This window comes from Equus przewalskii, chromosome 22, assembly GCF_037783145.1.
Source record: "Equus przewalskii isolate Varuska chromosome 22, EquPr2, whole genome shotgun sequence".
Lineage (NCBI taxonomy): Eukaryota > Metazoa > Chordata > Mammalia > Perissodactyla > Equidae > Equus > Equus przewalskii.
In genome coordinates this window covers 48,521,774-48,539,868 of record NC_091852.1, presented here as the reverse complement: position 1 = coordinate 48,539,868, position 18,095 = coordinate 48,521,774, and the positions used below count along the sequence as shown (strand labels likewise).

Genomic DNA, 18,095 nt, shown 5'->3' with positions numbered 1-18,095 from the left:
TTGCTGAGGAAGACAACCCTGAGCTAACATTCATGCCCATCTTCCTCCATTTTATATGTGGGACGCCTACCATAGCATGGCTTGCCAAGCGGTGCCATGTCCACGCCCGGGATCCGAACCAGTGTACCCTGGGCTGCCGAGAAGCGGAACGTGCGCACTTAACCACTGAGCCACTGGGCCAGCCCCAAAACTTCACAATTTCTAATTAAATAATTGATCCAAGTAAGTATCATCAATGGATGCTAAACTATTAGGTAAAGATTCATAGGAAACTTTAAAATGGAAGGATCTGGCTGACACCATCTGAACACAACTAGAATCACTAAAAGTGGGACAACCATTCAGTACTATCTCCTGATGTGATGCATGAGGAAGTACACAGCACCACCTATGTGATGCTACTCCCACCACCCACCACCACCCAAACAAAAACCATGAACTAAACCAAACTTCTAACCACTAGTTTACAAGAAATAGAGAAGCAAGTGAAGACAATACAAGAACACACAAGACAATCCTGAATGTGGGATACCTACAGGACAAATGGCCTGATTTCCCCAATGAATCAGTAACATGAAAAGGGCGTACTTATCATAAAAGTGACTTAGGAGACATGAAAATCAAGTAAGTGGTCGGTATGGACCTCACTTGAATTGTGAACGGAACAAACCAACTGTAAAGTGACATTTTTAAGACAACAAGAGAAATTTTAATATGGATGGTATTAGACTATATTAAGGAATTACTAATGATTGTTAGATGTGATAATAGCATGGTGGTTTATGTTTTCAAAAGAAAGCACTATCAGAGGTGCACAATAATGTATTCACAGGAATGTTTGAGATTTGCTTTAAAATACTTCAGGCACTTCCTCACTCCCAAAAAAAGCAGGAGAAAAGAGTTGAAAAAGAGATCAGTCAAATGCTGATTTTTGTGAAAGCTGGGAAGCTGGGCAATAACGTACATGGGAGTTCATTACACTACTCTCTCTGCTCTCTGTTATGTCTTAAAATTTCCATGAAACATCTAAAAAACAGAAGTCTAAGAGATTAAAAAAAAATAAAAAACCAACCCCAAACCAATAAGTAGTCTTAATTGGATCTAAAACTGAACAAATCATCTTGTATGATAAAGAATTTGGCTGGCCTTGGTCTCCTGTTCTGGGAAGTATCTTCTAAATCGTTGGAATTTCCTGAATGATAGGAGTATCATTGTTCTTCATGGTGGGCTCCTCAGACCACACCTGATGGTTTATGCTAAAGAGTTTACTCATCGTGAGCCCCCAGATAATTTATGCTAACAATATTACTTAGGACGGAGGTTGGCCATACCAGAAAGACCAATCATGTGATTACAGGGTTGGGGCTTTAAGCCATGAAATATGTTCAACCTTCAGGAAGGAAAGGAGGACCAGGGATCGAATTCAACCTTGTGGTCATGATTCAATGAATAATGCCTATCTAATGAAAACCCAGTAAAATCAACTCTGGACACTGAAGCTCAGGTGAGCTTCCCTGGTTAATAATACTTTGCATATTGTAACACAACAATGTGCCAGGAGGGTGACATGTCTTGACTCCACGGGGAGAGGACTCAGAGGCTTCAAGTCTGGGACCTTCCTGGACTTCACTCTATCCATCTCTTCTTTTGGCTCGTCCTAATTTATATCCTTTTTGCTATGATAAAACTGTAATCTAAGTATAGCACTTTCCTGAGTTCCGTGCGTCATTCTAGCAAATTATCGAACCTGAGGGCAGAGTGGGAACCCTCAAATTTGTAGCCAGTTGTTACAGACATGCGGGTGGCCTGGAAATCCTCAAGCTTGTGGCTGATGTCTGAAGGGAGGGCAGGCTTCTGAATGACTATGCCCTTAATCTGTGTAGTTTGGCCTATTTCTGGATACTTAGTGTCAGAATTGCATTGCGAATCTGTGAAAGACATTCAGAATCTTACTACTCAAAGTATGGTTCTTGGACCATCATCATGACAAAACCTGAGAGCTTGTTAGAAATGCAAAATCTTAAGCCTACTCAGAACTACTAAATCAGAATCTACATTTTACCAAGATCTCCAGGTCATCTATATACGCTAAAATCTGAGAATCACTGATCTACAATACCAGAGCCAACAGAACTGTCTGCAGTGATGAGAACGTTTTATATCTGCACTGTTTATGTGGCTACCAAATAGGACAGGACAGATCTATAACATCTCCAGTTAGACCTGTGCCTAAATACAATTTCTTACAATAGTAAATAAAATAAGCCTCCATTACCCTAACATGTACACTCTTTCACTAAGTATAGTGCCAGTAACACACAGACCAAAAACAGAATTTTTTTTCATTTTTACAAAGACTCAACAACTCAAAAAGTATAGCAGCCTAGGGTCATTTGGAATAAGCCCTACACACCTTATTACTGACTGCATTACAGAAGATATATTTATAAAAGATTCTCATTTAATAATCTGCCAACAATTTTATTTAATACGGTCTCTCAAAGGGGTAGTGTTCAGTTATTTTGAAATTCTGTTTATGTAAACACCTAGATCTGTGCATGAGCTGGATAAGTGAAGTACTACTATAAAAAGTATCTAGTAAAAGGGTAAAGTTAGATTCCCTATTAAATTACAAAAACTAGCCAGACTTTCCTGCTCCAAAAAATGGATGGGGACAGGATATAAACAATTCAAGATCTTCAGTGATTTTTTTTAAGTATTTTCAGAACAAAATTTGTGGTAGGTTGGTTTATTTGCTTCCTACTGTTAGAATCACTAGAAAATATAGTAACCGTTGATAGAAGAAATTAAACACTTTCAATTTTGAGACTTCACAAGCTACCCCTGAAGTCCACTTCAATTGGTAATTTGTAATTCGGCTGACATTTGACTTTGAATTCCACCCATAGAAGGGAATCAATTCTCTTATAAGGAGTGGTGTAAGGTACAATAATCTACCAGAAGAAAGAAATGGGGAAGTTACTGCCCATATAACTTCACCACCAAACTGCAAAAGGAAATGTTAACACTTCCAAACTATAAGAAGATGTTAGGATAAGGAAGATTCCATTCTTACCAATGAGGGGAGAAATGAGGAGGAGGATGCAAACCCTGCCTGGGATCAAGACCATGATGATGGGATGCAGCACAAGACAAGAAAAGCCAGCCTAAACTTGAGTCTCCATTGGGTTATTAAAGGAAGCTGGAAATAGGCCAGCCAGGAATAACAAACAGAAAAAGACTAGGAGTTAAAGGTATCTGAAGACTGAGTTTAGCATACAAATCTCTAACTTTGTTGCTCTCTTCTAGACATACACCCATCAAATCTGATGGTAACTAAACATTTTCCGTGATACTTTTCTGTATGTTATGAGGGACAGTCTACCCTATAGTAGCTATGCAAGGATTCTCAAAGATCTACAGACATACCTTTCATAAATATCAAGGGTGTACTGCAAATCACTATACAGTATTTGCAGTATATTTCGAGTCTGGTGGATGTTTTATATTTCAACGTGATGTTTGCCAGGACTAAATATCCAACTCCTTAGAAGAAAAATTCCTAAAGTCCCTAGTCTTCTGATGGGGGCAGGGAATGTTTTTAGGAGGCTTTAATACACAACAGAGAAAATCTAATGCCGCCAAGATTTTTATATATATAACTTAAGAAATAAGGATTTAATGGTGGATAGAAGCCACACAAGTCCAAGGAACTGGGCAGAGAGTTTAAAAAACAAAGTAAAACAGAAAAACTATATATTCCCTCACATATTTTCTAGTTGACTTGAAATGTTTCATCATAACTTTAAATAGATGTAATTTCTCCAATATTGAGAATAGTTACTTCATTCTTTTAAATGTATCTAATAGAATTTAAATATCATAAACATGTGATACCCACCCTAAAAAAAAATACACGAACAAGCTGTTAACTAGGAAAATTTACATATTTCTCTTTTTCACTTGATCATGTAATTATGTTCCACAGAATTGTATCCCAATTACATAAAATTGTGGACTTGAAAATAAACTCCTAAAACATTTCCACATCAGCCCTTCCACAATTCACAATTATTCTTGATAAAGCCCAACACTGTAAGAAGTGGACATCAAAAAATCTTTCTGAACATAATTTAGTAGAAATGCTAACAGCTTAGACTGAGCGCCTCATTATAAATTGTATATAATACTGTCCACACAAGTCTCTGTCAAACCACATTATTAACATTCAGTAAAATGCAAACCTCATTCATAAATCTGTTGGTTTCCTAGTTTCAAAAAATATATTTAACCTGTGTATAAGGCACAATTCAAGTTGCTTTTAAAACCCTCTGGCCCTATAACCAGAAAGACAATAGGAAAGAGACTCCTGAGACGTTTGCCTTTCTAATCAAGCAAATACTGGGACTAAACGTCTGGTTAGATGCCACATTACAGATAGATATACTATTGTATTTATTAAAACACCATGCCTAGCAGAAGAGAAGGATTTCATAAATATGACACAAAAAGCACAAACCATAAAAGAAAAGACATAATTAAAATTACAAACTTTTCTCATCAAAAGACTGAAGAGATGAAAAACAAGTCACAAATTGGGAGAGGATATTTGCAACCCATGAATTAACAAATCACTAGTATTAACTAGTATATAAAGAACTCTTAAAATAATCAGAAAAAGAGAACTCAAAAATAGTCAAAGACCTTGAATATACACTTCACAGAAGCACAAACAACCAATGAATGTATGAAAAGATGCTCAACTTCAGGAAATGCTAATAAAAACACAATAGATACCATTTCAAACCACTGGATTAGGAAGAAAAATTAAAAGTCTGACAATATCAAGTGTTGGGGAGGAAGTGAAGCAACCAAAACACACTGCTGGCTCTTGACTCAGTAACCACAAGATTCACAATTATCATGAGCCAATTCAGTGACTCAAACTCTGGAAGTGTTTGGTAAGCATTAAGCAACTGACAATGACCAATCCAGAATTCTGAGAACACACGTGCATTACTCCAAATACAAATTTTAGCCCTTAATGAACTGTGTCCAATCTGACTCAGCAATACAAATAAGAGCACTTTTAGTCCCTTATCCAGTTTATCCAGTTAATTTTGTTAAGTACAAAATAGTCCGTATTCTAGGAGGAAATGAATACCTGATGACAACATAAGTGACTAACATTTTAATGAACTATTTCTCATTCCAGTTACACTACTATTTCAATGAGAATAAGCAGTTAAAGATGGCATTACTTTAAAACTAGTGCTTATACTTTAAGTCTACTTGATAGGAATTGGGATGGCCCTGTGACAAATTGCAGCATGGGCACTGACGTTGGACAAATCTGAGTTCAAATTCCGACTCCACCATTTTATAGCTGTAACCTTAGGTAAATTATTCAACATCTTTGATCCTCAGTTTCCTCAACACATAAAAAGCAAGCACTTAACAACCTGCCCACCTAATCAAATTGTAAGGATTAAGTGAGATTACGTAAAATGCTTAACAGTGTCCTAGCTCATTAGCATAGGCCCAGTGTTGGCACCTTTCCCTTTGTAAATTTTGCTACCATCACCTAAAATTTTTAAAGTCTCAAATTATAACTCTCGGGGCCAGCCCCATGGCTAAGAGGTTAAGTTCACGTGCTCCGCTTCAGCGGCCCAGGGTTTCACCAGTTTGGATCCTGGGCGCGGACACGGCACCGCTCAGCAGTCCATGCTGAGGTGGCATCCCACATGCCACCATTAGAAGGACCCACAACTATAATATGTAACCATGTAGTGGGGGGATTTGGGGAGAAAAAGCAGGAAAAAAAAAAGAAGATTGGCAACAGCTGTTAGCTCAGGTGCCAATCTTTAAAAAAAAATCATAACTCTGAATTCATAAGAAAATATTACTCTTACATTCAAATTATTTCCCAATATTACAAGAAACTGTGTGCCACAGGTCAGAAGAGCAACACCTGCTTACTTCCTTCTCTAACTAAAAGGCTCTTTCCTATAAGAAATTAGACTCTGGAAAAGAGGACAGATTTTCACTTAGCTTTTGTGATACAGAAGCAGGGATTTCCACCCTCTGTGGGAAACTTAAACACAGTTGATTTCTAAGATTCAACTCAAGGTGTTTTCGATTCTAAGAAAAAGTTTATTTAATAATTTAACGTATTGCATACTACCTTTTGCATTTCTTGAGAAAGATTATCTAAAGAAAATTACTTGATTAATGAATTGATGTTTTGTTGGGGGTTTTTCTGGTTAGTCTGTGGGAAAAGAGTTTACACTTAAAATGACCTACATTTGTGGGCTGGCCCCGTGGCCGAGTGGTTAAGCTCGTGTGCTCCGCTGCAGGCGGCCCAGTGTTTCGTTGGTTCGAATCCTGGGCGCAGACATGGCACTGCTCATCAAACCACGCTGATGCAGCGTCCCACATGCCACAACTAGAAGGACCCACAACAAAGAATATACAATTATGTACTGGGGGTCTTTGGGGAGAAAAAGGAAAAAAAATAAAATATTTTTTTAAAAAATGACCTACATTTGAAAAATCTCAACACATTCAACAATTAGAGAACAAGAGAAGTTTATAATACTGGCATCTACACTCATGATAAAACATCTACAATGCTGAAGCTACTGGGACAGAACTTTAGTCACTGAATTAAACTTCAGGAATCCTCATTTTAAATACCTTACCGTAGTCAAGACACAAAAGAAAAGACGCATGAGATAAAGTGACATCTGCCAGTCTAAGAAATGTGAACTAATAACCATTGATGAGAATCATCTATAGACGTAATATCATATCAGGATACTGTTATTGTCTTCTTCAAAATCAAAATGAAACGTGAAATCTTTCAGATACATATAAAATATATCATGACGAGGTAATGAGTCAGACTAAACGAAATAAAAATTCAGGAAGTTCTTATATTCACATACTTCAATTTTCTTCCTTTTTCTTCGTTTCTAAAATAGGCTACAGCAAGTAAGTAAGTTACCTGCTGGACAGTCATAGAGATGTTCACTAAAGAAACATGAATTTTCCCATTTCCACAATTATAATCACTTATTAATGCAACACACAATAGGCATTCAATAAATGCTGAATAAATAAGTAACAGAATGAATAAGACGGATTAGAAAAAACAATTTAATTTACAAAAAATTCCTCTTAAGAAATAAGTTAATGCAGAAAATGTACTTCTTTTAGACTTTTGACATTTCACATTCTTGGCTATAATACAGAAACTTTCAGTTTAACCAGTTTGGGACATTCTAGAAAGAGATAGCTATCACTAAAGACTAAGAGCTCTGTTTTTCCCACCATCAAATCCGACAAAATTCTAAAGAGAAACATCCATCATATCTATCCAAATTCTCAAATACTAATAATTAGACTGAGGAAAGAAAGAAAACACGTGTAAGTTGGATTAGAACAGAACATATTTAATAGTTAACTAAATTACCAAATCTGCATTCGCAACACTCTATTGGTGTCTTAAAACGCTCAAAATTTTATTTTAGTTTAATATAAAAGGTATTTTTATGCCCAGCCATACTTTTAAAAGAGGCTAGCCTAGAAACAAGTACACATGGCGACAACACAAAGGTCAGAGATCGCTGATACAGATCAAATAAGTGAACTATAACTTGACGTTCCACAAGAAACATTTGGGGCTTTTTCTGAGGCCCAGGTGGATTGTACAGGTAAGTCTCCACCCAAGAAACAAATAAAAGAGGTAAGATAAACATATCTGGAGAAGACTGGACAATGTCAAAGATATCCCCAAAGATCACTCATGCGGCTCTGGTCTCCTCCCTTTCTCCCTAATCTCACCGCCTCAGGGAAAACTAAATCTGCACCTCACGTCCCCAGCTCACCCTCAACCCCCCATTACTCACCTTCTTTACTAAAACCAGGGTCCCCCTCTCGGACATCCTCTAGTTCCCTCCAGCAAGATATCTCCTGCGCCTATCTTCCCTCAGAGTATTAGTCTCCTTAATCCGAACCCATTTTCCGCATCCCGTCTACCCTCCGCCCCTTCAACTCTGGTCCCCTCACTCCGACCGTTCTCCCAGAATCCTCCCCAAGTCACCGATCTGTGGCCCCTACTCCCTCCCACTCCCTCAGCCACAGCTCCTTTCATCCGACCCAGCCTCCAGCCTCTTCCCCGGGTTCCCTCCCCCATCCGTAGCCCGGTACCGGCCTCCTCCCCCAACTCCGCCCCTCTCCCCCCTCCCAGAGTGGGAGACCCCCTTACCTGAACGCCGCTGCCGTCCCAGAAGCTGAAAGGTGCTGGCGCCGGCCGGCCTCCCAGGTTCGGTCCCCGCTGAGCTCCTGACGGCCCCTAGGGAAAGCGAACGCCACCACCTTCAACTCTGCCCACCCCGGGCCAAGCCGTCACAGTCACCCTAACCACCGGCAGTATCACAGCCGCCATGTTGAAACCCCACTTCCCTCCTCCTTCCCCTCACTACTCCGCCCCTTTGGGCGTCTGACGTCACGGCGCAGCGCTCCACCCCCCCAGGCCAATGGGAGGAGCCGACGGTGACGTAAACTAATCTCTTCTAGAGCTCGACAGCTCTCGTTGCCCCGAGTGTTGCCATTGGAGTGGGTGGACCCTGCTGACCCAAAGGGAAGAAGGAAAGGAGCAGATCACAGAGAGGGTAGGGCGTAGGGGTTGGAGAAGCGGCCAAGGAGGGAACCTGAGAGCCTTGAATCGCGAAGGGACGCACAAAGATTTACCGACGAGACCTGCTTGGGAATCAGGATGCCTGGCTTCTGGTCCCGGGTCAGTGACTTGGTACAAGTCCTACCCTTTCTGGGCCTCACTTTCTCCGTTTACAAAGGAACAAGTTGAACGGTGACCTCTAAATATCCCTACAATTCTGACATTCAACGGGTTTAAACCAGGTAATCCAATCCCAAACTCTAGTAAGAGTTCTTCTGCATTTATTGGATGTCTCTCGGAATCAGGTGCATGGAGGATTCGTAACTGAATGGGGTGAATCTTTGTTCCCAGAAGTTCCTAATTGGGGGAGATAGAGCTGCATAAACGGTTAACTCTAGGAAAGATCAGAGAGTGATAATGGTGTAACAGGTGCATAAATTGCTCGGGAAAAAAATGACTTTTGGCTAAGGGATTAGGAAATATTTCCATCTCTACACTTTCTGGGTACACAAGGAGTGTATGCTCCATATCTAATTCTCCAGCCCTGTTTTCTCTCCAGAACTCCAGAGAAAATAATATTTGTACTTTGAAGGGCGCAGCAGTTTTAACTCACTATAAGAGAAGGTGGGCATTCCAGAAGGAGGGGAGTTAAAGCGAGCAGTGAAATGCAAATCATCAGTTCTGGATTGTTTGCCTGCTTAATTTAACAGATAATGGGCAGCCACAGAAGGTCTGTGGAGAGAGCAGTGAGCTGAGGAAAACTCTTCATCAGGAGAATTAGAATGGTAGCAGTGAATAAAATGGATTGGAGACTACATGGTAGACTTCTGCATTGAGTGAAAGACTCACACCTGAACTAAAGCAGAGACAGTAGGGGTGTAGACTATGGGATGAACTGGAGCAAGATTTTGGAGATTGACAAGATTCAGAGACCTGCTGTATGGGAGGAGAAATCATGAAGAAGAAGGAACCAAGTTTTGGGGGCCTCTTATTAATAGAAACGAGAGAGACCTAAGGTTTACTAAAGTGCTAAGGGAGATAATAATGAGTTCAGTTGGCCAAACTGAGATTAAGATGATGGCAAATTGTCTGGAGAGAGATTCTAGAAGGAATGTGAGCTTGGAAATCAGGAAAGAGGTATGGAGTACACGTGTAGTATATTGGTGCTCCTTCAACAAATAAACTTGTCGTTCATTCATTCAACAAGAATTTACTGAGTGCCTGCAATATACTAGGGCCTGTTCTACACACTGAGAATGCAGCAATATATAAAAGAGACCAAAAAATAAGTAAATAAATAAATAAATCCCTGCTCTGGCAGACCTTACCTTCTAGAGAGAAATAACTAATAATAATGGTGACAGGTGTTAAGAAGAAGAATGAAGCAGGGAAAAGGAGACAGAAAGTAGCCATGGTTGAAATTTATAAAGGATGCCCAGAGAAAGGCAACATCTGAGTAAAGACCTGAAGGAAGGGGCTGGCCCCGTGGCCGAGTGGTTAAGTTCGCGCGCTCCGCTGCAGGCGGCCCAGTGTTTCGTCGGTTCGAATCCTGGGCGCGGACATGGCACTGCTCGTCAGACCATGCTGAGGCAGCGTCCCACATGCCACAACTAGAGGAACCCACAACGAAGAATACACAACTATGTACCGGGGGGCTTTGGGGAGAAAAAGGAAAAAATAAAATCTTAAAAAAAATAAAATAAAAAAAAATAAAAAAGACCTGAAGGAAGTGAGGAAATGAGTCATGCAGATATCCAGGAGAAGAAAATGCCTGGCCAAGTGAACAGCTAGTACAAAGGCCCTGAGGTGGAAGCTCACCTTCTATGTTCGAGGAGCAGTAAACAACCTAGTGTGGCTGTAACGTAGTGAGCAACGAGGAGAATAGTGGGAGATAAGTCAGACAGGCAACAGGGAGCTAAGTCACATAGGGCCTTGTAGATCATTTTAAGGACTTTGACTTTTGCTTTAAGTGAGCTGAAAGCCGTTGGAGAGTTTTGAGCAGAGAAGGGAAATGATCTGACTTTTTAGTAGGATCATTCTAGCTACTACACTGAGCATAAGCTAAAGAAGGAAGCAGACAGACCACTTAGAGGTCATGGCAGTAATCCAGGCAGGAAATGATAGGACTGTAGACCAGAGCAGTCGTAGAAGATAAGGTGATTAGAAATGGTCAGGGGGCCAGTCCCATGGCAGTGGCAGAGTGGTTGGGTTCTTGCACTCCACTTCGGCGGCCCAGGGTTCACTGGTTGGGGTCCTGGGCACGGTCCTATGCACTACTCATCAAGTCATGCTGTGGCAGCATCCCGCATTGAAGAACTAGAATGACCTACAACTAGGATATACAAGTATGTACTGGGACTTTGGGGAGGAAAAAAAAAGAGGAAGATTGGCAACAGATGTTAGTTCAGGGCCAATCTTCCTCACCAAAAAAAGCATACTTAAAAATAAAATAAAATTGGGGCCGGCTCTGTGGCCGAGTGGTTAAGTTCGCGCGCTCCACTGCGGCAGCCCAGGGTTCGGATCCTGGGCACAGACATGGCACTGCTCGTCAGGCCACGTTCAGGCGGCGTCCCACATGCTACAACTAGAAGGACCTGCAACTAAGATATACCACTACGTACTGGGGGGTTTGGGGAGATAAAGCAGAACAAAACAAAAAAAAAAAGGATTGGCAACAGTTGTTAAAAAAAATAAAATTAAAAAAGAAATGGTCAGGTTCTGGGTACATTTTAAAGGTAGAGCCATAAGAATTTACTCATAGGTTAAATGCACAGTGTGAGGAAATGAGAGGACTCAAGGATGACTTTAAAGTTTTTGACCTCAGTCAAATTCTTACAGGTTTGGCTGCAAAAATGGAAAAGCAGATTAATTAAAATTTCTGAAGATAGGACCTTTTGAAACACTAACAAATAGGACATGAGAAGAGGAAGCAGAGGAAGAGATGGAAAAGTAGTAGCCAGAGAAGTGGAAAAGGAATCAGAAGACTATTGTGCCATGGAGGATTAGGAAGAAAAAACCTTTGGAGCGCTAGGCCTGTGCCTCTCCTCGCAGAGTAGGCCTCCCTGAGACCAAAGACAAGTCTCCCTCATCAGAGAGGGATTTCCTGAGATTTCCAATTAGCCTAGGTCTCATGATCCAATAATTTTTCTTTCTCTGCCTTCTTGTTTTAAGGGGGACCAGGGGGCCAGCCCGGTGGCACAGCGGTTACGTTCGCACGTTCTGCTTCTTGGAGGCCTGGGGTTCGCCAGTTTGGATCCTGGGTGCAGACATGGCACTGCTTGGCAAAAGCCATGCTGTGGTAGGTGTCCCACGTATAAAGTAGAGTAAGATGGGCATGGATGTTCGCTCAGGGCCAGTCTTCCTCAGCAAAAAGAGGAGGATTGGCAGTAGTTAGCTCAGGGCTAATCTTTCTCAAAAAAAATAAATAAATAAAAGTGACCAGGTTGCTGACCCCCTACTCCTGGGCCAGCCTGCCATGTCCCTCCCAACCCCTACTGAAGCAATGTATCCTTAAGAAACGGAAACGAACTGGGGACATTTCCTGGAAAAACAAATACTTCACCTTCCTAGGAGTGACTCATACTTGTCAGTTTCCAGACATGAATCCCAGTGGTAACTCACCTGGGGCCAGAAGAGGCTGAACAGCATGGTAGTCCTCTACTACCCCCACACTGTGTCTTTTCCTCCTGGGGCAACTAGACAATTTCAGCATACCTGCTGGCCTAGTAGCAGTGCTCCAGGCCAACAGGCACCAGTTTGCAGTCATCTCTTTTCCTCTTCTTTCTCCCTCCCTTGATACACTAGGCTTTTGGGGTATCTAAGAGCAGAGACAGGAAAGACAGACAACCAGCTCTACAATCTTTCATTTATTTAACCCATCCAGCATTGACTAAGTCCTACCGTATGCCAGGCACCATAAGTCTACAAAGATGCTCTCAGGGAAGTCAAGTGAGGAAATCAGACAGGTGTACAGTTAATGATGATACCTGGCAGAAAATCACCTGAGTTCCCTAGGTAGCACATTCCATGCTTGAGAAATAGAAAGGAGAGAGAGTTCAGGTGGACTTGAGAAATCAAGAAAGACTTCATGGAGAAGTGAAGCATTTAACTTAAGCCTTAAAGGACAGGTAGAATGAGGGGTGCCCAAAGCAATGAGAACAAAGCAGTTTGAGCAAAGGCATGGATGCAGGAAAGTGCCAGGAAAATTCAGAATCAGTCAGTAGAGCAAACGGTATGTATAGGAGAGCAGAGGGAGATAAAGCTGGAGAAACCACAAGGGAAGAGGCTTGGCTTGAGTTTAACAGTTCTAAGGCTGTAAATAAAGTCACTGGCATCTTTTCTCTGGGGAAATCCAAGAGTAAAATCTGGATGAATCTTTAGAACCTTGGAAGTTAGGTTGAAACCCTTTGTCCCTCCCTGGAAGCTCAAGGTTACAATTAAGGACTCAGGTCTGTGGGTGACCTCTGAGGTTCCTTCTGATTGTAAGACCTATGTGATGACCATCATATGAAGATGCAGGTATCCTGATGACCATGAATGGACAAAGATGATTTCAGATTCCAGAAGGATGAAAATAGAAAACACACACACACACATCAGCTCTAAAATGTTAGAAGAGAATATAGTAGAATATTTTTTGAATCATGTGTTGGGAAGAACTTTGCTAATAGTGACACCAAAATGCGAAGCCATAAAGGAAACTGTTGACAGCCATAAAGGAAAAGACCTCATACATAAAGTGAAAAAATAAACTGGAAGAAAATATTTGTGACCTATATAACAGAAAAAGGGTTAGTTTCCACAATATTCAAAGAGCCCCTGCAAATCAATAGGATAAATAGAATGATTCAATAGAAAAATATGAGTGTAACTTGTCAAAAGGCAGTTCACTAAAGAAGAAACACAAATAGCTGGTGAACATATAAAAAGATGATCAACATCATTGATGATTTTTAAAAATGAAATGCCCCATTTTTCACCTAACAAATTGGCAAAAGCTTAAAGGATTAATTATATCCAATGCTGGCATGGATGAAGAAATAAGCATTCTTATACACTATTGATGGCAGTATAAATTGGTGAAAACTTTTTGTAGAGTAATTTGACAGTGACTATCACAATGTATTGTGAAGTAAAAAAACAAGCTGCAGAATAATGCATATTGTATCCATTTTTTAAAAAGAAAACAGTTACAGATAGGTGGATAGATTTAATTATTTGTTTAAGCATAGATAATAGACTGAAAGGATACACACCAAGCTATTCATCGCAGCTCTGGAGGGAGCAGTACTTGGCTGGAGGAGGGTGAGCAGTAGGACCTGGAACCAAGGAAGGTGAGGAAGTAGACATCACGTAGAAGATGGCAGCCACTGTTGGAAAAGGCTCCCACAGCCATAAGAGAGGAAGAATTACCCTGACTTCTCCCTTCCTCCTGCCTTCCAGTCTCCTGTCAGTGCCTCCCATTGACTGAATCCAGCTAGTATCCAGGTGGCAAAGAAGCTGGGAAGTGTAGTTTTCAGAACAGACAACGGGTTTGAGAACGAAGACGTAATGACTCACTTCAAAAAGTTCACAGAATCAATGAGAGAGATGGAGAACTAGATGCAAAACACAGGAGAAAACCTAGTAAAAAACAGGAGGAACCATGGTAAGAGTCACCAAATAAAAGAATAAAAGACAATTAGTTAATAGTAAAATAGTAACAGTAAAAGATAATTAATTTTATTAAAATTTTCGTGTGTGAGGAAGATTGCCCCTGAGCTAACGTCTGTGTCAGTCTTCCTCCATCTTGTGTGTGGGACGCCGCTGCAGCACGGCTTAACAAGTGGTGTGCAGGTCTGCACCTAGGATCCAAACCCACAAACCCCAGCCCACTGCAGCGTGCAAACCCAACCACTACACCACTGGGCTGGCCTCAATTTTATTAAAATTGTTTAAATGGTGTGGGTAGACTATACTGGCACTGAGCTAAAAGAACCCTGTGCCTAGTAATCACTCAGTGAATATACTGAATCTACTATATACAACAACCCCTGTGCTGCAAAGGGAACGATTAAAGACCAAGTTTCAATCATCAAGAGTCTTTCGAGGAAGGTAAACATGTAAACGGACAATTACAATAGAGTTAATCTCAGTGAGCTCAAGGACAAGGCCAGCCACTAGGCTAAACTGTGCCTTTGTGCAAGATAGGAAAAGGCCCCCTCTCTGAGTGGATGCAATGCCAGGGTATACAGCTTGGCAAGCTGAGTGCAGCTGGATTTCAGCCCTCTCTGGACCCCTTCAGCCAGGCACTCTTGTGCAGAGCACAAAGTGCACATTCATACATAGCTGCCCTGCTTGGGGAGCTAGAGACTAGCACCTGTGGAAGGATGGTAGCGGTAGCCTAGGAGGGCATGCACCTGTGCACCTGTGCAGCAGGCAGCCCTGGGAACCCAGCCTCTTAGCCCAGAACATCATCAGAAACTTCAGTGATTTCGTTTGCTTCTGGTACTGCTAACTGTGACCAGGAGTTGGCAAAGAGAACCCCCAGAAATTTGGAAAGGCTCTTTTGGAAGGAAAAATTGACAGATGGTGTTTACAGCTTTGCTTTGGTTCTCCCATCAGAGTGAGTGCCAGATGTTTTCTTCTGGTTTCCAAGATAGCATGTGAGATCTAAAAGGCTCCTCTGCCCAAAGATAATGAAACATTGGTATACACAGTGAAGTGTGAGTATGTGGGCAAGAGAATCCTGTGCCAGATCAGCAAAGTTTGATTTGCTGATGTGTAAATCCAAGGTTTGGTGTTACCATTCTACTCTTTTCTTTAAGTCGTGTAACAGAATCAGTGTCCCATAATAGAGGGTTGGCTGAATAAACCCACAAGACAATGTTATGCAGCCATTAAGAAGGATGCTATAAAAGGCAAAATTGTATACACAGTAAGATCAATGATTGCCAGGAGTTGGGGAAGGGGAATGAATAAATGAAGCACACAGCATTTTTAGGGCCGTAAAAGTATTCTGTATGATACTATAATGGCAAGTACATGACATTATGCATTTATAAAAATCCATAGAACTGTACAACAAAGAGTGAACCTTACTGTAAATTAGGGACTTTAGCTAATAATAATGTGTCAATACCGGTTCATTAATTGTAACAAATGTGCCCCATAAATGCAAGATGTTAATAACAGGGGAAACTGCGGTGGGGCTGGGGGAATATGGGAACTCTCTGTACTATCCGCTCAATGTTGTCTGTATATCTAAAACTGTTCTGAAAAATAAAATCTAAAAAAAGGATGTTATAGAAGTATGTAAATACAAAAAGATGCTTTAAAACATTGCTAAGTTAAAAGAGCTACTAACAATATACAATATGGTCTCATTTTTGTAAAATTATACACACACACGATATAATTTTGAATTTGAAATTCAGAAAGGACATATGTCAAAATATTTACAGTGGTTAACTCTTGGTAGAAAGATTATGTGTAATTTCTAATTTCTTCTTTTTGCTTGCTTATTTAAAAATGCTTTTAAACATTTTTTATTACACAAAACACATGAATGCTTTTCCATTGTAAATGGTTCAAACAATCAGAAGTGGATTTTACTACTGCTGTGGTGTGCTCCCCAAATCTCCACCCTTCAAAACTGAAACACTCATTCCCAGCTGCCGGGAGTGTTCATGACTGATAGCTTGCAGTTAAGCACCCCACACAATCTTACCTGAGAAGAGCTGCTTCATTTAAAATCATGCCCTCTGGGGGCTGGCCCCGTGGCCGAGTGGTTAAGTTCTGACGCTCCGCTGCAGGCGGCCCAGTGTTTCGTTGGTTCGAATACTGGGCGTGGACATGGCACTGCTCATCAAACCATGCTGAGGCAGCGTCCCGCATACCACAACTAGAAGGACCCACAACAAAGAATATACAACTATGTACCGGGGGGCTTTGGGGAGAAAAAGGAAAAAATAAAGTCTTTAAAAAAAAAAAATCACGCCCTCTTAGGGGCAGGCCCTGTGGCCGAGTGGTTGGGTTCACACGCTCTGCTTCAGTGGCCCAGGGTTTCGCCAGTTTGGATCCTGGGCACAGACCTAGCGCCACTCATCAGGCCATGCTGGGGCAGCATCCCACGTGCCACAACTAGAAGGACCCACAACTAAAAATCTATGTACTGGGGGGCTTTGGGGAGAAGGAAAAATAAAAACTTTAAAATCACGTCTTCTTCTCCAAGGCAGCCCTCATTCAAAGACTGAGTGGTGTAGGGATCTAAATAAGGTCCAGTTACCCTGGCCCCAAATAGGGACAATTCTGCAATTCTGCAGGGCCATCCTAGCTCCAGTGTTCTGCATGGACTAGACTGAGGCTTTCTTGTGAACACATTGCAGCCTAACTTCTTCTGCCTCAGTCCTGCTTCCTTTGCTTTTCCACAATGATCCTGAGAGCACCCTCCAATAAACTTTCAGGATTCAAATCTCAGTGCTTCCTGGGAAACCTGATTAAGGATCATTGGTGCTAGGAGAGACCCAAGAAAGTAAACTCTAAAATGGGATTTGGGAGTTGGATCACTCACCAGCCTGTTGGCAGTAAGGATACCATCACTAGTGGTAGGTAGACATTGTTAACCCCTAGCAAGTGATAGTAATGGGATTGCTAAAATTTTCACCAGTGCAAATTGGGATGTTTTGGCTGAGGAAAGGAATGCATGGAGTAGGGGAGCACAATGTATCAGGCGTTTGAGAAGTAATAGGATTTTTATTGTTGAGAGTAATAAATACTCTGGAGAAAGACAATAAAGGCTGAGTATGAAAGTCAAGGACTTCTTGGCAATGTGTAAAGAGACTATCATCTCCTGCAGCCAGAGGGCAGAAAGAACTGAGAATCAAGCTTAGGCCCAGGACTTAATTGTAAGATTTGCGGAGTTCCAGAGAAGTTGAATGCCTGCCATTGCAAATTGGCTACACCAAGGTTAGAGTCCTGATTGAGAGGGAATGGAAATGGAAGATGTGGGATGGCAATAACTGGGTGTATCTACCTGAAAATCTTGAACCTTCCATTTCGCCTGTACTTCTGGGCCTTTATAAGTTGCCTACTCCTTCTTGTTAAAGATTACTCCTTCCCTTGCCTGAAGATGATGCAGAAATCTCTGCCTTACAAGAAATGTGCCTCCCTATCTGGATCTACCCCAAAATCCCAACCTGGCCATTAGATCAATAACTAGGGTTAAGTAACAACACAAATGGCCAGGACCTGATAAGGGAGGGAAGGGACTGTACTTAAAGGAGCGGTAGGAGATAACAAATATGTACTGACAGAAGCCGGAAGAATATAAATAAGATTGCATTCTGCAAATTCTGAGGCTCCATGTAAGGTAGGGAGAAGTTGAACCTTAAATTGGATGAGGGAGAGGTTATCAATATGGGGGCATTCTCCTGAG

At 41.4% G+C, this 18,095-nt stretch overlaps 1 protein-coding gene across 6 annotated transcripts in view; it reads right to left on the bottom strand.

Annotated features, from left to right (window-relative positions):
• Window positions 1-8,521, bottom strand: part of UBAP1 (ubiquitin associated protein 1) — a 57,206-nt gene extending 48,685 nt beyond the window's left edge. The window contains exons 1-2 of one of the 6 annotated variants that reach the window (XM_070590292.1): window positions 8,270-8,508; window positions 6,304-6,445 (exon numbers count right to left, since the gene is read on the bottom strand). The gene's annotated coding sequence lies outside the window, so the exon portion shown is untranslated. Of the gene's footprint in view, window positions 1-6,303; window positions 6,446-7,910; window positions 8,182-8,269 lie in introns of those variants that run through there. The other 5 variants (XM_070590295.1, XM_008530976.2, XM_070590293.1 and 2 more) reach the window with 5 other exon arrangements.
• Between the last annotated feature and the right edge of the window lie 9,574 nt (window positions 8,522-18,095).